Source organism: Eurosta solidaginis, chromosome 2, assembly GCF_040869045.1.
Source record: "Eurosta solidaginis isolate ZX-2024a chromosome 2, ASM4086904v1, whole genome shotgun sequence".
Taxonomy (NCBI): Eukaryota; Metazoa; Arthropoda; class Insecta; order Diptera; family Tephritidae; genus Eurosta; species Eurosta solidaginis.
This window is the reverse complement of record NC_090320.1, coordinates 211326213-211350806: the sequence shown is the minus strand read 5'-3', so window position 1 is coordinate 211350806 and position 24594 is coordinate 211326213. Positions and strand designations below refer to the sequence as shown.

The window sequence follows — 24594 nt, the reverse complement described above, 5'->3', positions numbered from 1 at the left end:
TACAAATCCATAAAATCAAAGATAAAAATTTACACAGAAATCATTGCGAGAAAGTAAATTGAGTTGTGCTTGTGAAACAAAAAAGAAAAGGGAATTATTTTGAAAAGTAAATTTTAATTGCTTTTTGTGAAAGAAAAATTAACTAGAAATTAGGAAAGAAATCCATAAAATCTGAAGAAAATATTATACAGAAATCATTGTGAAAAGTAAACTGAGTTGTGCCTTGTGAAATAAAAGAAGAACTAAAAGAAATTAGCAATCAAACAAATAAAAAAAAAAAAAAAAAAAAAAAAAAAATCTTTAGGAAAATGCCAGAATCCGCGGAGGAACTCGTTATCAATTGAACCAACTTAGGTTGGAATACGGAAATACCCGTCAGGGAAACCCTCCCGTCGGTAATACGACGGCAGTAGAATCAGCAGCTATAGCAGCGTTAGATAGAATGAATAGGACTTCCCCTAAAGATTTGCCACCAGACCATAGTGTTACATTAAATGCGCAAAATATAAACGATCTAGATAGGATACCAGATATGGTAAAATGCCTGAGAGAATTCTCAGGACGACCAGGTGAATTTAGCTCCTGGAGAAAAAGTGTCGACAGAATACTAAAAGCATATGAATCTTTGAAAGACACACCTAAATATTTCGCCATACTACATACAATCAGACACAAAATTGTGGGCGACGCCGACACGGCTCTCGAATCCTATAGTACTCCACTAGATTGGATGCATATTAGAAAGTGCCTTATGATGCACTATTCCGACAAGAGAGATATTGGTACTTTAGAATACCAAATGACCACACTGGCCCAGCGCCACGATGATATTTCTACCTTCTATCAGAAGGTCTATCAACATCTTTCACTAATCCTTGACAAAATTTCCTGTCTCGACTTGGGCGAAGAGTCCATCAGAGCCATGACAAACTCCTACAGAGAGAAAGCTCTGGATACGTTTATTCGCGGGCTTAATGGGGACCTACCCCGTCTCCTCAGTATCCGTGAACCAACCACCCTGCCACAGGCATTGCACCTGTGTCAAAAACTTGATAACATGTCCTTCCGAATGAACCACGCGAACACTGTGAATAGATCAATTATCAATGGACCGACACGACTACCACGAAACACCACAAATTATAACAATAACAGACCCTTCTATCCCGAGCTGACTTATTCCTTAGCACCAAAACCTAGTTTTGCACCGAGGTTGCAACAGTTTAATCGACAACCAAATAGGTACCCAAATAATCCATTCATTCCACAGACAAATCGTCCTAGCAACTACAATTACCCCGGATATGAACAAGGATTCCGCACGGGATACTACGGCCAAACCAATTATCCCCAGTATAACCCAAATTTCCGTTCGAACCCAACAGGATACAACAATCAAAATAATTACTCCAATAATAACAGAAATAATCTACCACCAAAACCACCAGTACCAATGGATGTAGACCAGTCCATACATTCCAGGCAGGTCAACTATCAAAACCGGCCGCAGAATAACCAAAACAACTTCGCGCAGAAGCGTCCCCTTTCTACCCAACATCCTCACGCACCAAATAAAATGCAAAGAACTTTTTACGCCAATACGGACTACACTAAACCGGATGAATACTACGATCAGGTAGATCCTCACCAAATCTACGAGGGTAATCCCATCCTAACTAATTATGGAAATGAAAATCAACCAGACCACATACCAAAAAGTAACCTCAATTTAATCACAAACAATAATCCGGCCCTGAACGGGCAGGATTGCACCGAACTAGATACTATTCATTTTTTAGACTAACTCCATCTTCACTCCCCTATTACGAGTTCATTGCTAGGAGCGGAGATGGACTAGACTTTCTAATAGATACCGGCTCGAATAAAAATTACATACAATCCTCGAGGATAAGAAATCCAATTCCTAATGAGCATACTTTTAAAGTTAACTCTGTCGCAGGAGACATAGAGATCACTCACCACACGTACGTGGATATTTTCGGACACGGCGTAGGCAAAATTAAATTTTTCATTTTACCAACATTAAATTCCTTTCACGGAATAATAGGTAACGACACGCTCAAACAACTGCAAGCAACAATCCACACTGATAAAAATATGATGACAATTTTTGAAAATATAGTTATCCCTCTAAAACAAAGGGTGTCACAAGAAGTGAATAATGTAGGAATAAAAATACCACATCTTTCTGCCGAAATTCAATCAAAAATTAATGGCATAATTGGGAAATGTCCCAATCTGTTCTCGGATCCCGACGAAAAACTAACATATACTACTTTAGTAAAGGGCGAAATCCGCACTACCAGCGACACACCCGTATATTCCAAGCCTTATCCTTATCCAATGGCGCTTAAAGAGGAAATAGAAAGGCAAATAGAGGAACTTCTAGATAACGGGATAATTAGGAGATCAAAATCCCCCTATAACTCACCAGTCTGGATAGTCGACAAAAAGTTGGACGCCTCTGGTAAAAAGAAATACCGGATGGTGATCGACTATCGAAAGCTCAATTCAATTACAATCCCCGATAAGTACCCTATACCAGAAATAAATGAGGTTCTTGCAAACCTCGGAAATAATTCACTATTTACCGTTGATCTTAAAAGCGGATTTCATCAGATTCCACTTCGTGAGTCCGATATCGAGAAAACGGCATTTTCCGTAAACAACGGAAAGTACGAATTTCTCCGATTGCCATTTGGGCTTAAGAATGCCCCTTCCACATTTCAACGGGCACTGGATGATATCCTCCGGCAACATATCGGTGTAAGATGTTACGTCTACATCGATGATGTAATAATATTTGGGAAAAACGAAGAGGAACACTTAAAAAATATTGAATTAGTGTTCAGAACCCTAGAAAGTGCAAACATGAAAATACAGCTAGACAAGTGCGAGTTTGCCAAACAGGAAGTGGAATTCCTGGGGTACGTTGTTACCCCGGAAGGAATAAAAACAAACCCAAAAAAGGTAGAAGCCATAGTTAATATGCCTCCTCCTAAAAATCTTAAGGAACTTCGTTCGTTCCTTGGCATGGCAGGCTATTATAGATGATTTATTCAGGACTTTGCCAAGATCGCCAAGCCACTTACGGCCATTTTGCGAGGGGAATTTGGAAATATTTCCAAAAACGCATCAAGGAAGCAATTCATTACCCTAGATCAGGAAGCATTAAATGCATTCGACAAAATAAAAAACACCCTTACTTCACCGGACATCGTTCTGTCCCATCCGAATTTTGAAAAGGACTTCGAACTGACCACGGACGCATCCGACTTCGCAATAGGCGCCGTACTATCACAAAATAAAAAACCCGTAACATACATATCCAGAACCCTCAACAAAACTGAAGAATCTTATGCAACCAATGAGAAGGAGATGCTGGCCATTATATGGTCCTTAAGCTCCTTAAGGAACTACTTGTACGGGTCAAGAAAAGTAAATATATTTACCGACCACCAACCGCTTACATACGCTTTAAGTACAAGGAATACGAATAGCAAAATGAAACGATGGAAAGCAATCCTGGAGGAATATAATTACGAACTGAAGTATAAACCAGGGTACTCCAACGTGGTCGCAGACGCCTTATCAAGGATACCTCCCCAAATAAATTCCCTCACTTCCACAATCCACAGTGACGAGAGCTCAAGCCATAACCTCATACCATGTACAGAGGCCCCAATAAACGTTTTTAAAAATCAAATATTTTTCAAGCAAGACGAAACATCTTCATATCAATTTAAAATAATATTTCCAACAATCCATCGCCACATAATTACAGAACCCCAATATGACGATCAAATTCTCACTACGCACCTAAAACGATACCTTAACCCCTCCGTCATCAACGGAATCAACACAGATGAAAGGATAATGGGCATGATCCAAAACATCTATCCACTACATTTTAGTAACTATAAGATACGCTATACCCAAAAATTAGCTGACGACATCACCAACGAACAGGACCAGGAAAACACCATTTTAGACATCCATAAACGCGCACACAGAAATGCAGTTGAAAACAAACATTTTTTTTCAACTAAATAACCTTTAGTAATTTAACTTATATATATATTTTCCTTATAGCAGGAAATATTTCTAAAAAAATTGACGCGATCGGTTAAAGACCACGCCCACTTTTATATAAAGTACTTTAAAAGGGTCGTAGACGAATATAATAAGCTTTCCCTTTGAGAAAAAAAAAGAGCCTAATATTAATGATATTGTACTTTCCAAATAGAACGGTGGCGAATCCACTTGGGGAACTGGGCGCAGTCCTCAGTCGATTTTGTTAATTTTGGTTCGAAGCATTCCGTATAGTAAAGGCAAGTCTTCTGCTGAATTTTGTTATGATAGGTTTAACGGTTTTTCATTTATGATAAATAATATTTGTAAAATTGATTTTACCACAATTGGGTGATGCCACGTCCATTCTCAATAATGTTTTCAAATATTTATCAAGAGTCTCAACATCAGTTCACACATCAAATTTCAACATTCTTGGTGTATTTTTAGGGTTTTTTGTGTTTTCCAAAATGTTATATATATAAAAAGCATAAAAAGTGGGCGCGGTTATGATCCAATTTCACCCATTTTCAATACCAAACCATTCTGGCTGCAGATAAGCTCTTATGTTACCAAAGTTAGTATACTCTGTGTACAAAGCACGCTGAGTATAATAATATGGTAACACTGCTTATGTACATGAATAGATTTATAGTTTAAAATTTTAGTCAAATTTTTATGTGGCTTATTTTATAGTACATACGCCTAGATACAGTTAGTGTGAACAGTACATAAAACAAGTAAAACCAAGCATTGTTGCGTACACAGCATTTTGATGGCGCTTTATGGTTGAGTGAAAAGACGGCATATAAAATTTTCAAAAATACCGAGTACAAAAAAAAAACAAGTAAATGTGTCTTAGTACGGGTGTAACCGAACATTATATACTCAGCGTGAGCTTCAATTGTACATTTCATTTCAGATAAATTACTTTTCTACATAACACGTGGCAACGCCCGTTTAAAAGAAAAATGTCTCCCCATTTCCTCTTACAGTAAAACTTGGTGAGGAAATATTATTGATTCAAAACTATTTTTTGCTAAGTTATAGCTTATTGCTCAAGTCTGCGACCCTTTTAAACTTGTTTTATATGTAAGTTCCCGTAGCCTTTACTAGATCCCATTCAATTTTACTTGAAATATTTTCTGCTATAAGGAAAATATGTGTACATAATTTCGACTTAAACTAAGACTTTTTATACTCAGTTGACCAGGGCTCACAGAGTATATTAAGTTTGATTGGATAACGGTTGGTTGTACATATATAAAGGAATCGAGATAGATATAGACTTCCATATATCAAAATAATCAGGATCGAAAAAAAATTTGATTGAGCCATGTCCGTCCGTCCGTCCGTCCGTCCCTTAACACGATAACTTGAGTAAATTTTGAGGTATCTTGATGAAATTTGGTATGTAGGTTCCTGAGCACTCATCTAAGATCGCTATTTAAAATGATCGATATCGGACTATAACCACGCCCACTTTTTCGATATCGAAAATTTCGAAAAACCGAAAAAGTGCGATAATTCATTACAAAAGACCAATAAAGCGACGAAACTTGGTAGATGAGTTGAACTTATGACGCAAAATAGAAAATTAGTAAAATTTTGGACAATGGGCGTGGCACCGCCCACTTTTAAAAGAAGGATTAAAATAAAGATATCATAAATAAGGTGTACCGATGCTTTGCATCGTCCCGTATTTTAAATACACCATAAACAAAGTAAAATAACATACAGTCCATTAAAATAGTAATTTATAAAATAAAAAAAAAGGATAATAAATTTTAAAAATGCTTGCAGTGGGCTTTGTACCCGCAACCCCAAACGTGTGAGTCGGGTACGTTATCCACTGTGCCACGACTCATACGCATACAAGCACATCAAATTACTCCCTTATAACTCATATTAAACTGCTCGCCCTCAACTGCCCCACGCTTAACTACGTATGTATATGTTAATTTTTCTTCGAGTAATGGCTCCCGCAACATAGTCTGCTTAGTCATAAAAGGGGTGGTGCCACACCAATTTATCTAAATTTGAAGTTCTTCCTATTTATTGTTATAAATCCACTTGGGAAATAAAATACCATTAATATACAGCTATTTTTTGTAAAGATATAGCTTATTTTATGCGTCCACAACACTTTTAAAAATCTTTTATATAAAAGTGGGCGTGGTCCTTAACCGATTTCGCTAGTTTTTCTTCAAAGCATTCCTTATAGTGAAGGCAACCTCTCTGCCGAATTTTCTTACGATAGGTTTAACGATTTCTGATTTATGCTTAATAATATTTGTAAAATAGATTTTATCACAAGTGGGTGGTGCCACGCCCATTTTAAACATTTTTTTCAAATTTTTATCAAGAGTCTCAAAACCAGTCCGCATGTCAAATTTCAACATTCAGGTGCATAATTTACTAAATAATCAGGTTTTTTGTGTTTTCCAAAATGTTATATATATAAAAAGTGGGCGTGGTTATTATCCGATTTTGTTCATTTTCAATACTAACCTATTCTGGGTCCAGATAAGCTCGTGTACCAATTTTGGTGAAGATATCTCAATATTTACTCAAGTTATCGTGTTAACGGACAGACGGACGGACGGACATGGATCAATCAAAATTTTTGTCGATACTGATGATTTTGATATATGGAAGTCTATATCTATCTCGATTCCTTTATACCTGTACAACCAACGGTTATCCAAACAAAGTTAATATACTCTGTGTGCAAAGTACGCTGAGTATAAGAAAATAAAATTTGCTTATAAAAAATATGGAATGCATAAAAAATATTTTGAAATAAAATGCAAGCTAATACAAAAATGAAAATCCACAAAATGGGCCTTGCAGCAAAAAAAAAAAAATACACACAAAGCCTATGAAACATAAATTCATGATTGTTTGTATTGCACTTCCGTAAAAAAGAGCGAACAATTTTTATTAAACTAGGAAATATTTATATATGCACGCTTGTCACTACAAGAATATTTCCATATCATTTTTTGGTTGATTGTATATGCATGTATGTGTCGATCATGCACGTTAATATGTGTGTATGTTTGATTATTGAGTTTATTGATTTTTGTGCTTTAGTTATCAGAAATATGCAACCGATAGTAAAAAAATCGTTCTAATAACTTTATGGTATTAGCTGCATGGATTTAGTCATCAATGGAGTTTAGTTTATCCCAGAATTTATGAATGCGGCATGCTTGGCATTTTTATTAGCTCGCATTGAAAGTTCTTTGCACACTGCATTGAAATAGTTTTAGTTGAAGAATTAAAAAAAAATATATAAATTTCCATATTTCAAACGTAAAGCGTTCACTATCCTAGCAGGTTGCTTCATTTATGCATAAATCAATTATAAGAACTCTGATATATTAATAATTGAAGACGCGATACATAGTATTACTCTTCAAAATTGGGAGTTTTTACGTAAGCGTGCTTACCAGTTTATCTGCTTATGTGCGTACATTTTTTACTTTATTAAAAGGAATGAAGATAGTCAGATTTTCTGACGATTTAGTTATTCTGATAACAGGTATATATTCCTTCCAACGATAAGTGAGCTAATGGTTACGTCACTTTACGGCCTTAAGCGGAGCAAAACGGGCTCGAGGAAGAGCCAACAAGTACAGAGGTTGTCATGTTCCACAAGAAAAACAAAAATACCTTTCTTAAACTTAACGAGGCTAAAGATCATAACGATAAAAAAATAATTCAATGGGTTGATAAGCGCAATTTACAACTGACGAAGCTCAATTGTCAGCCTGATATACGCGAGGGGAATCCTGTTACAAATATGATTGTATCATACCCCAAGCTACTCATGGAATTGGGGCTGTGGAGCGGCAAGACGTAGAAGGTTCAATGTGTTCATGATAAATCGTTAATCCAATAAACCAGTAAATCATACCAAACTGTATCAGAAGTTGTCAAAGTTTTTACCGATAAGCATAACAAATAAACAAAAATAAATACGTATACGAACCACAATTTTACAAAATATTGTCTTGAACACAACAATTTAATATATAAATATAGTAAAAGTTCATATATAAATATTAAAGCAGGTCAAATTGTATGGATGAATTTTTTTCCCATCAGGAATATGGCAAAAACGAATCTACAGATGATTCTAAGAATAAATAATAGTTAAAAAAAACTAAAAAAACACGCTTATATAGCAAACCGAACTAAAAAATAGAAAATAATTTTCAATTAAAAAGAGTTTATATAACAGTAGTAGAAGGTCAAACAATCGTTTATAGTTAATCACCTCAAAATAAAATTATAATAAAATTTAAGTTATTAACAGAATAATTTAATTCAGATTAAAAAGCGTTGGGTGCATTTGACTACATTTCATATCTTTCCTCTCAGATAGTTGCCAATAGAATGATTGTAAAATTCAATATCAAGCACCCCACGCTTTTCACTGTGAATTATATTATTCTGTTAATAACTTAAATATTATTATAATTTTGTTTTGAGGTGATTAACTATAAACGATTGTTTGACCTTCTACTACTGTTATATAAACTCTTTTTAATTGAAAATTATTTTCTATTTTTTAGTTCGGTTAGCTATAAAAGCGTGTTTTTTTTAGTTTTTTTAAACTATTATTTATTCTAAATTTTTTAGTTCAAGTAATTTTAAAAGTTTTAGTCAAGAGTGATGAAACCTTGAAACGCCAGCGGTCCATGGATGAATCCAACCCCACGGCACTGAAAAGGGCCAAGACGCAGGGAGACTGGACGCGGTCTTTCGCCGAAATTGCCAAAGGTCGGCAAATCATTGGCATTATAGACGAGAGCAGCGAAGATGGCAGGATCCCGAAAAAATAGTGCAAGTGGATCGAGGCTGCGCTCGCTACGGTGCATTAAAAGTGGTAATAAGGCCAATTGACCTTACGGCCGTTGACTTTATGTCACCACACCATCACGTTAATGCATTATCATCGAGACTTGATACGTGTGCAAAGTTTCAATTAAACTTATGGCCATTCAAAGTGGTAATAAGGCCAATTGACCTTATAGCCGTTGACCATATGTCACCACACCATCACATTACTGCATTGTCATCGAGCCTTGATACGTATGCAAAGCTTCAATTAATCAGACTTTTAGAAACCGGTGAAAATTAAGCTCAAAAATTCCGCTACATAAAGGCCAAGCTAATAAAAGTGTGTTAAAAAGGGCTCCAGTATGCTCTTTCGTAGATGTGTCATGCATCCACTTCTATCATTAATAAAGGAATGCGTTTTTAGCATTATGTGCAAGGTTTCAAATCTATGGCCATTTGGGGTGGTCACAAGTTCAATTGACCTTATGTCCGTTAACCTTATGTGACCCCACCATCACACTATTGCATTGTCATCGTGTCTTGACACGTGCGCAAAGATTTAATCAAACTTATGGCCATTCAAAGTGGTAATAAGGCCAGTTGACCTTATGGCCGTCGAAGTTATGTCACCACACCAACACAATAATGCATTGTCATCGAGCCCTGATACGTGTGCAAAGTTTCAATCAAACTTGTGGCCATTCAAAGTGGTAATAAGGCCAATTGACCTTATGGCCGTCGACCTTATGCCACCACACCATCACAGTAATGCATTGTCATCATTCCTTGATATGTGTGCAAAGTTTCAAATTAATCAGGCTTCTAGAAACCGGTGAAAATTAAGCTCAAAAATGCCGTTACATACAAGCCAAGGTAATAAAAGCGTGTTAATAAAGGATTGCGTTTTTAGTATTATGTGCAAGGTTTCAAATATATGGCCATTTGGGGTGGTCATAAGTTCAATTGACCTTTTGTCGGTTAACCTTATGTCACCCCACCATCACATTATTGCATTGTCATCGAGCCTTAATACGTGTGCAAAGTTTCAATCAAAATTATGGCCATTCATAGTGGTAATAAAGCCAATTGACCTTATGGCCGTTGACCTTATGTCACCACACCATCACATTAATGCATTGTCATCGGGTCTTGACACGTGCGCAAAGATTTAATCAAACTTATGGCCATTCAAAGTGGTAATAAGGCCAATTGACCTTATTGCCGTCGAAGTTATGTCACAACACCAACACAATAATGCATTGTCATCGAGCCCTGATACGTGTGCAAAGTTTCAATCAAACTTGTGGCCATTCAAAGTGGAAATAAGGCCAATTTACCTTATGGCCGTCGACCTTATGCCACCACACCATCACAATAATGCATTGTCATCGTTCCTTGATACGTGTGCAAAGCTTCAAATTAATCAGACTTCTAGAAACCGGTGAAAATTAAGCTCAAGAATTCCGTTACATACAGGCCAAGCTAATAAAAGCATGTTAAAAATTGCTGAAGAGACCGTAGCTCTAAGCTGTGGTCTTTAACCGATCCCGTCCATTTTTTCTAGAAATATTTTCTACAATAGGAAAAATTTGTGTACCCAATTTTTTTACGATCCGTTAACTTTTCTTCGAGTTGATGCTCCCGACACATAGAAAATTGCTTAGTCATAAAAGGGACCGTGCCACACCAATTTTTTAAAATTTGAAGTTTTTCCTATTTAATTTTATTATTTTTTCTTTACAGCTAAAATTAGTTCAGAACATTTCCAAAAACTTTCATTCAGACAGTTGTTCTTTTTTCGAATTCGTTTTTGTGGAAACAAATTTTTGCTTATTACTTGAAAATATAAGTTTTTTTTTTTTGAAAATTTTTTCTACTAAAGCAAATTCACCGTAAAATACCTTTAAAGTACGCTCAATATGATATTTTTCCTATAATTAAATCAGAAGGTATGAAGCTTTTTTGGCCAAACCCTACATTCAAAGACAAAATATCTATTTTGCAAAAGTGAGGACCTCGACGTAGGACTTAGAGCTATGGTGTCTTCAGCAATTTTTCTTACAATCATCTGTAGATTACGTTTTTGCTATACTACTGATGGGCAAAAAATTTTACCAGCTGTAATAATTATACTAGCCGGACGCGTGTGCATCTTGCGCAAAAAATATAAAAGTGTCATATCAAATATCAAGAGAAATCAGCTGTTCTATCAATCAATCACCTATCAATAAAAACTTACATGCGCTCGCGCTGCTATCTGGCGAATGTTAGCAACTACCGGTAATGCAGTGTTAGTTCTAATCAAATATTCACAATAGTGCCATAGTACAAATAGATTTCTTTGTGTGCTAACAATCGTTTATTTAAAAAAAAAATATTTTAATAAAATATATCTAACAAAAGCACTACGACCAATAATGCCCAAATCTCGCTAAGAGCACGAATCTCAATCTTTACAACCAAAACTTTATTTATAGATTTGGATTCCAAATAAGAGCGAGAAAGGGATCTGCACATAAAAACAGCAATTAGAAATCTATATTTATACATATTAAAAAAAGTAAATACTTTTTTTCCTGTCGCCTCTTAACCAAACTTACACACAGCTCAGGTACATGTCTCCGCATGGTTTTTATGTGCTTTTTTTTTTTTGAAATCGGAAAAGGGGACGTGGCACCTCCCATATAAATGGGATTTTTCATACTTAATATCTTTGGAAGTATTAATGCTAGACTACTGAAATTTGCTAAGGCGTTATATAAGGAAAGTCCCTATTCCTTCTTGAAATCGGAAAAGGGGGCATGGCACCTCCCATACAAATGGGATCTTTCATACTCAATATCTATGGAAGTATTATTAGACTATTGAAAACTGGTAAGGCGTTATATAAGGTAAATCCCTATCCCTATCCCTATCCTGTGAATTATTCGATGGAATTTTTGAATCCTTTAGATTTAACAGGATTGTCACCTCATTGCTTGCAATTAAAAGTAGGTGCTCCCATTATTATGCTTAGAAACATAAATCCACCTCGATTGTGTAATGGGACCAGACTAGCAGTCAAAGGGTTATGACTAACCTCATTGAGGCAACGAATTTGAAAGGAAAGTTTGAAGGGGAGCATGTATTGATTCTGCGGATTCAAATGATTCCATCAGATCTGCCTTTTCTGTTTAAACGATTGCAATTTCCAATAAGTCTTGCTTTTGCCATGACCAGAAACAAAGCACAAGGGTAATCACTGGCATTGTGTGGTATTGATTTGGAATATCCATGTTTCTTCCACGGTCAATTATATGTGGCATGCTAACGTGTAGGTAAGCCATCAGCTCTTTCTATATACAACAAAATTCAGGGCAAAACAAAATATATTGTATACGAAAGAGCTCTTCAATTATTAGTTAATTTGAAAAGTATGACTATCGGCAGTCATTTCAAATAGCAGAAAATCTGTTGTCAATTGTCTAATCGAATTGATGATTTTTGTTGAAACGGTTCCTAATGGGTTGCGGCCAAGTCGATTTTGTAATTTTTTGCATAATGAAGCTATACGCATGTTACAAGCGATATTTTGCGCTCTGTTCTTAGGTCGGAAAATGACCAAATTAATGGTTTTCTGACACAAGAACATGAGAAATATTGTTGACCTTGAGAATGACATTCGAGCGCTGCCCCCGTCATGATATAAAAGTCGTGTTTGGCGACTTTAACGCCAGGGTGGGCAAAGAAGGTGTATTTGGCCCTACAGTCGGAAAGTTCAGCCTACACAATGAGACTTTTCCTAACGGACTGAGGCTGATTGACTTTGCCGGTGCTCGAAACATGGTCATATCCAGGACGAGGTTCATGCATAAAAAGATACATCAAGCTACATGGCTGTCCCCTGATCGAAATACTCGCAATCAGATCGATCACGTTGTGATAGACGGACGGCATGCCTCCAATGTTTTAGATGTGTGCACGATCCGAGGACCTAGCATTGACTCGGACCATTATCTCGTTGCAGCCAAAATACGCACCCGCGTTAACGTGGCAAAAACCAATGAACAAAAAACACAAGGAAAGCTAGACGTCGAAAAGCTTCAACCACAACAGACTGTCAATGATTTCGCAACTCGACTCTCACACCTGCTCTCTGAGAGAACAACTCATCCTGAAGGAACACAGGAGCAGTGGGAGCATATCTAAAAAAAACACTACGTACTGCCACCGAGGAAAAAATTGGTTAGCGGCGGCCACGAAAAAACAACTGGTACGATGAAGAATGCCGCGTTGCAACCGAAAGAAAAGACGCTGCCTACAGGGCTACGTTAAAAGCGAGCGCGACAAGAGGAGTGTGTGAACGCTATCGTGAGTTGAAAAGGGAAGCGGGACGCCTTTTCAAGAAGAAAAAAGCAGAAGCAGAAAGGCGTGAGTGCGAAGAGCTTGAGCTGCTAGCCACCAGGAATAACGCCCGAAAATTCTACCAAAAAATACGGCGACAGACGGAAGGTTATAAGACCGGGGCAAACTCCTGTAGGAATGAAAACGGCGACCTTGTAACTGATGTCCAGAGAGTGCTTAGATTATGGAGGGAATACTTCTCTGCTCTCCTAAATGAAGGCAGCAATTCACCGCACAGAGATGAGGAGCCCGATCCCGCAATCGATGATGATGGAATATATGTCCCCCCGCCCGATTATGACGAATTTAGAATAGCAATAACAAGATTGAAAAACAACAAGGACGTGGGCGCTGATGGATTGCCCGCGGAGCTATTCAATTACGGCGGCGAGGAGTTGGTAAGGCGCATACAGCAGCCTCTTAGCAAAATATGGGCGGACGAGTGCATTCCCGACGGTTGGAATCTAAGTGTTCTTTGCCCAGTCCACAAGAAGGGGGATACTGCAAACTGCACCAACTATCGTGGAATCATCCTTCTTAGTATCGCATATAAGGTCCTTTCAAATGTATTGTGCGAAAAATTAAGCCCACCGTGAACCGGCTGATTGGACCTTATCAGTGCGGCTTCGGACCTGGTAAAACTACCATCGACCAGATTTTCGCAATGCGCCAAATCTTGGAAAAAACCCGTGAAAAGAGAATCGGCACACATCACCACTTCGTCGACTTTAAAGCCGCCTTCGACATCACGAAAAGGAGCTGCCTATATGCCGCTATGTCTGAATTTGGTTTCCCCGCAAAACTTATATGGCTGTGCAAAATGACGTTGAGCAACACCATCAGCTCAGTCAGAATTGGGAAGGCCCTCTCCGAGCCGTTCGAATCTAAACGAGATTTCAGACAGGGTGACCCCCTATCATGCGATTTCTTTAATTTGATCCTGGAGAAAATTATACTAGCTTCAGAACTTAACCGCACTGGAATAATATACTATAAAAGCGTGCAAATACTGGCATATGCTGATGACATTGATATCATCGGCCTAAACACCCGCTCTGTTAGTTCTGCTTACTCCAAACTGGAAAAAGAAGCGGTATAGATGGGTTTGATGGCGAATGAGGACAAAACGAAGTACCTGCTGTCATCGAGCAAAGAGTCAGCGCATAGGCACCTTGGCAACCACGCTACTGTTGGTGGCCATAATTTCGAAATAGTAAAAGACTTCGTTTATTTGGGAACCAGCATCAACATTAGCAACAACATCAGCACTGAAATCCAGCGAAGAATCAATCTTGCCAATAAATGCTACTTTGGACTAGGTAGGCAATTGAAAAGTAAAGTCCTCTCTCGGCGAACGAAAATCATACTCTACAAGTCACTTATCGTACCCGTCCTGCTATATGGGGCAGAAGCATGGACCATGACAACAGCAGATGAAGCGGCTTTGGGAGTGTTGGCGAGAAAAGTTCTTCGAAAGATTTATGGACCTCTACGCGTTGGCGATGGCGAGTACCGAAGAAGATTTAATGATGAGCTGTACGAGCTATACGCAGACATCAACATAGTCCAGCGAATTAAAACGCAGCGGCTGCGCTGGCTAGGCCATGTTATGCGAATGAAAGATGATGTTCCAGCCAAGAGAGTGTTTCTATCGGAACCCGCCTATGGAAGCAAAGGTACAGGGCGACCCCCACTCCGTTGGAAGGACCAGGTGGAAGACGATTTAAACTCCCTTGGTGTGACCAATTGGCGCCGGTTGGCGGAGCGAAGGAGCGACTGGTGCGCCTTGTTGGACGGCCATAACCGTTTAGACGGTTAAGCGCCAATTAAGTAAGTAAGTAAGTTGTGAAAGACATTAATTTCCTATATTCAGACCACACTCAACGATTGGTTCTATACTTTGTTGATTGTCATGATGAAAGCTAGGAGATTGAAACTTGGATTCGCTAAACTCGAATGGCATACCGTAGGAATGGCAGACAATTTGCATGCGTCCCATTGATGGGCAACAGAAATTGAAAACAGTGCGTTGAAATTCTCGGAATGAGAACTCCTAAAACTTTGAACTTTCCTTTTAGTACGTTCGCTAATTTATGATATTTTGTTTTTGTCTGAGTCAGTCTTTTGGTCATAATCAGGAACAATTGATGTGAATCATCGACATCAGTATAGGCGCTTTTCAGTTATAAGCATAGTAGCTAACGTCACTTTGTCCGTTCCATACAAAATACTTACAAAATTATTTGCTTTATATTTTTTATTTTTGGGTATTTTCCTTTTCTGGTCGGATACCAGTCCAGAATTTTGTTTCATTAAATTAAAAAAATCATATAGTTACATTATTTAGTTTTGGAGCTAATTACAGTATTTAACTATTCATCAGAAAATGTTAACACAAATAATAAATATATATGTATCGCTTATAAATGGGAAAATAGAAGTGTTTTAAAGGTGTTTTATTTATTTTCCATATTTTTTATAGCAACGTGGAGTGAAACCCACGGGTATGTGCTAGTAATATATAAGATAAACCAAATATTTATCTATAAACCTAAAAATTATGAATACAATTTATAAATGTTGAAAGCATCACCTGAGATAATAAACCTTTCATTCGCTATACAGAAAAAACATAGGGATGGTCATTTCGTGACCTTAATAACTCATGTGTAAGTTTTTCTTAAAGTAACAGAAGGGTTAAAAATGTCTCTTGCCTGCCTTTTAAGTTAAGAAGTTGATGCTTTGCTCCAACTGTTGATGTACCGATGAGGACACTCCCCGAAGGCCTTGGGGAGTGTTATCGATGTTGAAGGTCCTTTGATGTATGTAGATCAGGTACGTTCCGGTAACAAGCACCATTAATCGCCCCACCATTTCGGTAATGATTTGGTATGCCCAAAAGAAACCTTCTAGGCCGTACCGCCCTCCAATACTTTATATTAATGAGGAACACTGGGGTCGCCAGAGTCTCGGCTTTTAAAAAAACAGGATTTGCCACCGGTAGGTGAGCTTGAAAATTGGGTTAGAAATATATATATTGCACTGGCAACTCTTTGAAAGGATTGCGCTACACAGCCCCTTGAATCAATTTCGTATTTTAATCGCCTCTTTCGACAGGCATACCTGCCTCCTAATCTGCTGGGGGTCACTCCTACAACTCTCCTTTGGTGGTACCTCTAAAGGTTGATCCAGTCTTCTTGCTACGTCATTCTGGAATTCGGACCAGCACGTCGTCCTAGGGTTTCTTGTTGACCTAGAGTTTCTTTTCGGCCATTAATTAAAAAAAACCTAAGGACCAAGTGGGGTTCTTGAATAAATTTAATTGAAGATCTTTTTTATCTTAATTTTTCTATGCTTAGTTATACGTACATGTATACATATTTATGGTCAAGATTTATAATTTCACCTTTATACACATGAAAATAAAAGAATTTATAGCAAAAATTTTAAAATTGAAAAGATACATAAATAACTAACCCAAATATAGATGTAGGTGTAGATGTACATACATAGCAACAATAATATCTACGACTACATGGAACACATCAACTATGGTGGCAACAAATTTGAAAATTTTATAATTACAAATTCCAAAGTAAATTGCATGTTAAGCTATAGTTATCCGACAAAGTTATGCGCGGACAGTAGGAGGAAATACTTAGTTCACACTGGACCACCGCTTCATCTTCAACCCCAACATTTTGCAGCTACGAAGTATCGTAAATAAGTGTGAAAGTTGTTGTTGAAACCAACAACTGAGATACAGAAATAGTGCATGAGAGGGTGGTGGCAGCAGACAGTAGGATGAAGCAAACAACGTATTTTATGGCAATAACCTCAAAACTATTTAGATGTTCATCATTTGCCAAGCACATTTGGGCTGAAAAAAGTCCAGCTGAAGTGTCGAGCTAAAGTGTTAAAAAAATTGGCGTTTTCAAGCGGGGATAGGACGGATGCTTTAGATGCCTTGTACTATTAGGTGCGATTTGACCCAAATATAGGGATTAGTTGTTTGGTTTGAAAAACCAAATCAAAATATTTGCCAATGAAATTTTTCTAAATGGGTCGCAGTACTTTGGAAATACTTTGGCAAACACTTCCAGGGTATTTCTGCCAGGAAAAGCTACTTAGCGAAAACTCTTCTGCCATTCGGAGCCGAAAAAAAAATAAAAAGTAGCATGACGCAAATTTGAAAAGAAGCCCGGTATATTTCTCCCAGGAGTTTTATCCGAAAGTACTGCGGAACAGCGGTGTATAGGTTCAATCTGTCTTGTAATACTGCTTTTCATTACTTCTGCTTATGCCGGGAGGATTGAACTACCCTCGTACTGGGATGTCCACAAGGTGAGGATTCTCAATATGACATTCGGAGAGCCAAGTGAGAGTCCTCGGTTGGTTAATGCGATAATATGGGAAAGTTGTCAGGTCGTGGGTCGTCCCCGCGTTGGGCTTCATTCAGACCTTGGCCCGCTCTAATGTAGAGAGCCTCACATGTTGAGGTAGAGTACGCTGTTAAAACAGCAATATTAAATGTTTGGATCGTGCAAAATATATGAACAAAAAAAAAAAAACCGAAAAGTTACCAGCGGGTCCCTCCTAAACCAGGGGTGGTATCCACAGTATGTTTGCGCGGAACACTTTTCTACGTTAGCAGCCTTCGGCCGCGCTTATAAAACAGCACCCTGGGTAGGTCCAACACCGGTTTGGAGACCAAAACTATATCCACGCAAAGCACTTATGTTCACAGTTTTTTTGTTGGGTATTGCACAACAGAACAACAATCACCTGAAAATCACCAACTTACACTGCAAATATCTCCGGATAGAGATACAATTCTTATTTTCCGCCTTCGGAACATTGTTTTCGAGGTTAAGACGCGTCTTTTGACACCTCTCGCGACATGTTGTGGGTAGCAGTCGATCCCTCAACTACACGTTATCATAAATAAAATTTATAAAATTGTGTTTACCAAAAAGGTAAACTCGAGAAACGTCAAATGAAAATGTCCCAAAAACACACCATGGTGAACTCACGTAAGTTCACAATTGATGAAAAAAGCTTTAGGTTGAAGATTGCCAGATTGACGTGCATGATATGGTGAGAATAAGGACAGGGATAGATATAGGGTGGTTATGATTGCAATAGACAAAAGAAAGACCGTGGGAAACGGCATAAGGAAACGGTTCTTTTCAGCGGTTCGGATAGTATAAAAGGGGGTAACTGAAGGTGAACAAGAGGAAAGTAAAATATAGCAGCATATCGGGCTAAAGTGCGCGCTCCGCTTATAAAAAAAAAAAAAAACATTTGTGATTTTTGCGTGTGATAAAGTTTTAAAATTCCCTGTGCGCGAAGATCCAGAAAGGATCAGGTTAGTGCCGATAGCAATAATTTTTAAGTTTTGATAAGGCAAATTGCCTTCAATAAAAAAAAGCGGTTTCGGTCGATAATTTTTAAAGAAAAAGGACGACGCTGCATCCAACCATCAGGACAGGATTTCCTTGCTGCATAAGGAGGTGGAATATTTGTTTACCTGGTGAGTGTTTAAATTATGAAGATTTTTTTTTAATCATGTAGACTTTCGCGCCGTTTGGGGTTCACGCGACCTCATTTTCGACTTCGGTCACCAGCCTCCTCAATAAATCCGCAAGCACGGATTTTCCTGAGCGAAGATTCCCACTCAATCATTGTTTTCTTGCGTAATCCCAAATTCTAAAAATTTACTGTCTCTTTGATTTTTCTTTTTGATTAAAATAAATTTTTTGCGGATACATTCGTTTCATATTGCGCGTAGGTATGAGGGCAATATAATATTAATGTATGTGTGACATAAGGCGCGTGAACGCCAAATCGGTTTTGGGAGCCTTAATGAAAGAATTTAATTGGCGCTAATTGAGATTTCATTCTCGTAGTGGGAACCGGAGGTGGCCAGTGAAGCCTTTTTAAAGCGCCAGGGAATCACGTTTTTGCGAATCACATTTTTTGCGAATCACATTTTTTGCGAATCACAATTTTTACAAATCACGAATGTCTACCAATTCGATATCAATTTTTTTACAAATTCAACAATTTCCTACAAATTCGATAGCATTGGCTACACATTCAATCTCCAATTTATCAGATCCATACAACATTTTCATCAAGTAAATCGTAATTGCATCTCATCACATTTTTTGGTATTGCAATTTCATCACCAATAAATCCTTTTATTGCATCTCGGAAAGCTGCGTCCAATTGGATTTGTTTATTCACCTAGCCATTTACCCTAACGTTGGAGCGACCTACCTCATTATAGCATTCAGCAAAAAAGTTCACCATAATGTAATGGTACAAAAGCTTTTTATGGTAGATAGAAAATTAACAAACAAGTCAGGGTAGTCTTAAAATTGTTTTTTTTATCCCAAATTTTAAACTGTATGAAATATGAATTTTACATTGATGTGCATGGACATATATCCGAGTCACTATAAATCTTTTCCGTTTTAGTCTTAAACGTAGTATTCGATTAAACCAAAATTTATAAAATTGTAAGGTGTCTATCAGTCACAAGATATACCAAAACGATTTAGACTGTTTTTTTTTGTCTTACCTTTTTTTTTGCAGAGGGTATAAACCCTGCACCAATAAGCCCCCCAGTCCCCACATAAAAGAGCTCTTTTAGGCAGGCATTAGGGTGTGTTTTAAAACTCTTTTTTTTGATATAACTCCACTTGAGTAGATAAGAGTTTGGTGATTTTGGCGACAGAAAGACCCAGAAATATATTTGAATATTTGTCATACAGTTTTTTTTATACGGAATTCATGCGCGCATTTTGATTCTTTTTAGGTTGATAATATTTATAGGCCTGTTTACGCGTTCATAAATACTGTTTGTAATACGTTTATTTTTACTTTTATATGTTTGCATAAGGATATACATTTTTTTTTTTGCGAAGAAGGAACCCATATGTGTTAAATTAAAATTTACATATATGTATATATATAAATTAAGGTGTTTGAAGAAAAATATTATTGAATATAAACGAAGCTTGATTTTTTGTATAAGATTTTATTTCATTCGTGTATAGATTTTAAGATTATGTTTATTAAAAATGCGTTATTGAAGTGAAAAGAGAAGTAATATGGCTGGCTAATTTCTTTTGGGGCGGGATGTAAGGATGGAATGATGAGGAGGTAAGTAGGAGTATGGAGCATGGCATTAGGGTGACCGCAGAGTAGGTTGCACGATGCGAGCGGTCCAAGGTTGGGTGGGATTCCTGTTATGCGGTGGGTAAGTGAATCCGAAGAGGCTGAACGGAAGTAAATAAATATATGTGTGCGTCCGGTTCCAAGATGGCGGGTTGAGAACCACGGCCTGCCAAATATACTGAGCTAGCTAGGGCCACCATCGGGAACCAAAGCAACGTGTACGTGACATATATTTATAAATGGCGCCCAACGTGGGGCACGAACCCACGACCCTGAGATTAAGAGTCTCATGCTCTACCGACTGAGCTAGCCGGGCCACCATCGGGAACCAAAGCAACGTGTACGTGACAAAGTGTAATGATTTCGCGAGAGTCAGGAATATCCTCTTGAAGGATCTAGTGTCAATAAAGTACCTAGAATATGAGAAAGGAAACAGAGCTTTTAGCACACAGTAATTTTGTCGATATCCCAGATGTGAAGGATCCTTCTCCGAATGACGACAGTGGTGTGGTGGTAGCGTGCTCCACCTACCACACCGAAGATCCGGTGTTCAAGCCTTGGACAAAGTAACATCAAATATTTGTTAAATTAAAACCAATTTTCTAAGCGTGGTCGCCCCTCAGCAGTGATTTGGAAAACAATCTGAGTTTATTTCTGCCATTAAAAGCTTAGTAGGGGAAACTCATCTGCATTGCGTTCGGAGTCGCCATAAAAATGTCCTGTCCCGCAAATTTGTAAGAAAAATCAAATGAAGCACGATGCAAATTGGAAGAGAAGCTCAGACTTGAATCCCTTCGGAGGTTATAGCGCCTTGCATTTATTTGTATTTACGTAAAAGATTCCTGAATTTATGCCACCACATTGGTGCTGTCTTCAGGGTTAAGTACCATGCGACTATTCTTGACAGTAAGCTATCATGCTGTCATGGTAGGTCATTTTGGCGGACTAGGGAAGTAATTTTCGGTTGCCTTTCACTACTGTATAGGGTTTTGCTGTAGTGGTTAGAACCTAACACTTCTGGTACGGTCAAAGGGGTCGAAGTAGCATATAAGCTGGATAATTGCGAGAAATCCAGCAATCTAACTAGATCTGGCCTCATCCCTGGCAACAGCAGCCGGGCACAATTCCGTTTGCTACATTTACCACACATATTCCCTCCGGGGGGAATTTAGTGTCTTACTAGTTTGTGGCGGTAGTCTGGTGAAACTCCTAAGGAATGTATTAAAGGTGGGTTGTAAGGTTGAGGAAGAGTGCACTGTTAGGAGCTCAGTGTCAGCTATAAATTTAGTCTCCTAGATAACTTGAGCTTCTTATGGGTAGTTTAAATGATGTCCGCGATTTCATATTTAAGGGAATTTACCATTTAATTAGTCTGAGTCGTTTTATTCATGGACATCGGTAGGGAAAGTTTTGAATCGACTCCTCTTCCTCCTCATCCTGACAGCTTTTGCAAAAGCAGCTTGTTGGCATACGTCGCTGTCGTAACATTGACGTAGTAGCGCAATGACCTATGATTACACTCGTAAGCCAGACGGCTTCTAAAGTTACGCTGACGGCACTAGATCTGAGCATAGAACCGATCCGTGCAATTTCAGAGTCTTGGGTTCCATGTCGTATAAAAAATCTGCAGATGGCTTGAACGTTGTTGAAGGCGGCCTCAATGCCGAGAAAGGCTGCCAAGGTTTAATATGTGCATTTCAATTATTTCTCGGTAATTCTGGGTACCTCGTGAAGGGCGCCTTAAACTGATTTACCTTTCCGGTATGCGCACTGAGCTGCGTCCATCTTGAAGGTCGACAAGACTCTCCACAATTTTGACGTCCGCTTTAGGGATGAGTACCACCCGAAAACTTCTCCATGTTTCGAGAACATAACCATCTTGTAGGCATCCTCAGAAGATAGCGCGTAGATGGGGTTTCAACTTTTCGGAAGCGGCTCGCAACATGGCCGGTAGCACTTCATTCGATTGCGCTAAACCAAGCCTAACGACGATTTGTTGAAAAAAATTGGGTATGCCAGCACATCACGGCTACACTGAAGCGGCCACTACAAAAATATGTGCTTTAAATAATTTTAGCACAAAATAAATTACGTAACCCTTTTGTTTCTCTTGTTTGGTACATAACTATGCCACTGTTTGAATCTGTGACGAGCTGAATTTCGAATTTATTATACTCAAGTTGATTCATACATATTTACATTTACATATTTGTAATTTATTGAAAATAACTTACTTCAATTTACTATTTTATTCGAAAATGGAATTAAAACGAGAATTGTGAATTTTAGACCAACAATAATGAGATCAGTTACAGTTACATACATACATACAACAATGCTTCTCGAAACCCAAACTGACTTGAAATTATAATTCCCTTCAAAGTTTAAGCTATTAAGCAACAACAATGTTTCATAAATAGCTGCTTTCATTGGATTTACATTATTCCACTTGTCTTTTGAATGCAATTGCGACAACTTCTGTGCCGCCCCATTGGTCTCTCCACAGCCGATGATGCGTTTCATTGCATTGTCTACATAGCAGCAGCAGCAGCAGCAGCACCAAACGCATAATATTTCGGTTTGATTTTAAAGTGCGGTTGCATGGTCTACTAACGATTTATTGTTTTTGTAATTTAAACCCTTCGTGTTATTTCTCGGTTTTTGCTTAAAGCAATAGCATTCCACCACTAAATTACGCTGTTCATTGAAACTATAGAAAGTGGCTAAAAGTACTTGCGTATTGTCGAAAGTTTATTACAAGGTTTATTACAAAATTTCGACAGCTCATTTTCAAGGCGAAAACATCTTGATAAGTTACGTTCATTGTATTAAGTTTTAAATTTCTGAAAAGTTATTAATTTCGTAGTAATTAATTTTGAATTGGTTCAGTTCAGAAATTAGTTCTCTGGTCCACTTTCTTACGTTGCTGTTGCTCCACTGTTTTTCGACGTCGACTCGTTTCCTCTTCCGCCTGCATGGCGAAATCACCTCTACTTGCTCCCGATCCGCTTTCATATTTTTCTTTTATTTTCTCATAACAAGATATATCGGCATAGTTCCCTCAATGGCTAGGACAGCTTCAGTCGAGACCACTACGTTGGACCGGGGTAAGTTCAGTTCGGTTCTTCCTATATTTCATTGTGTTCACTTAGATTTCTGCACCGTATAATAATGTGAAGTCTGATGCTGTTGCAAGCAGCTTCCTTGTACATAGCTTTGGACCACCTGTGTTTGTTCATAATCTACTCAGGTTTGCTAATGTTTGGGCAACCATTTCGCAGGCTTCTCTGTTGTGCTCCGAGAAGGTGCGCTTACTGTCAAACCTCACTCCCACCCGTCAAATTCCTAAGAGTAGGGATTCACCTCTTGGTGAGGATGACGACCCCCGCTTTTGCTAGGGAGCGTGATTGGCCAGCCCTCTATTTACACTGCAAATGACCTGGTTTAGTTTCAGTTGTGGCAGCTAGCAACATTGTGCTGGTATCACAGCTACCACGTCGTCTGCGGAAGCGACGAGGAAGGTGTTTTCTGGTATGTACAGTCGAATAAGACTGTTGTAAGTAATAGGTACTTATAACCTAGGCACAATTTCCACGCTGCGATCTGACAGACCACAACCTGGAAAACGCACATATAACAAAAAACGATGATTTTTACACAAAAAATAAAATTAAAGAAAAAAAAAAACTTTTTTAAAAATAAGCTTTTATTATTTTGGTTAATAAAATTAACTAAAAAGTAAACAATAAATTGACTCTAAAGGAATATAACACTTTATAAGTTCATTGTAAGCTTAAACGATAATTAGGCTTTTTCGTCTGCGACAAAAAAATTCTATATTGTACACAATTATATATTTTTAACATTAAAACTTTACACCTAAATTATTAAATCTTACATTTTATATCACAGTCCTAATTGTTCTAATAAAAAACGTGTTAAATTTTGATGATATAATTAAGAACATTTAGGATCTCATTTTCTTGCTATCGCAATGTAACACGCTTTTATTAGAACAATTAGGACTGTGATATAAACTGTAAGGTTTAATAATTTAGGTGTAAAGTTTTAATGTTAAAAATA

The 24594-nt window shown here is 37.9% G+C and overlaps 1 non-coding gene and 1 pseudogene across 1 annotated transcript; both read right to left on the bottom strand.

Annotated features, from left to right (window-relative positions):
* LOC137241802 (cytochrome c oxidase subunit 1-like) overlaps positions 1-24594 on the bottom strand; it is a 173249-nt pseudogene that overhangs the window by 15817 nt on the left and 132838 nt on the right.
* TRNAK-CUU (transfer RNA lysine (anticodon CUU)) lies at positions 20755-20827 on the bottom strand. The gene has a single exon. It is a non-coding gene; the product is annotated as a tRNA-Lys (tRNA).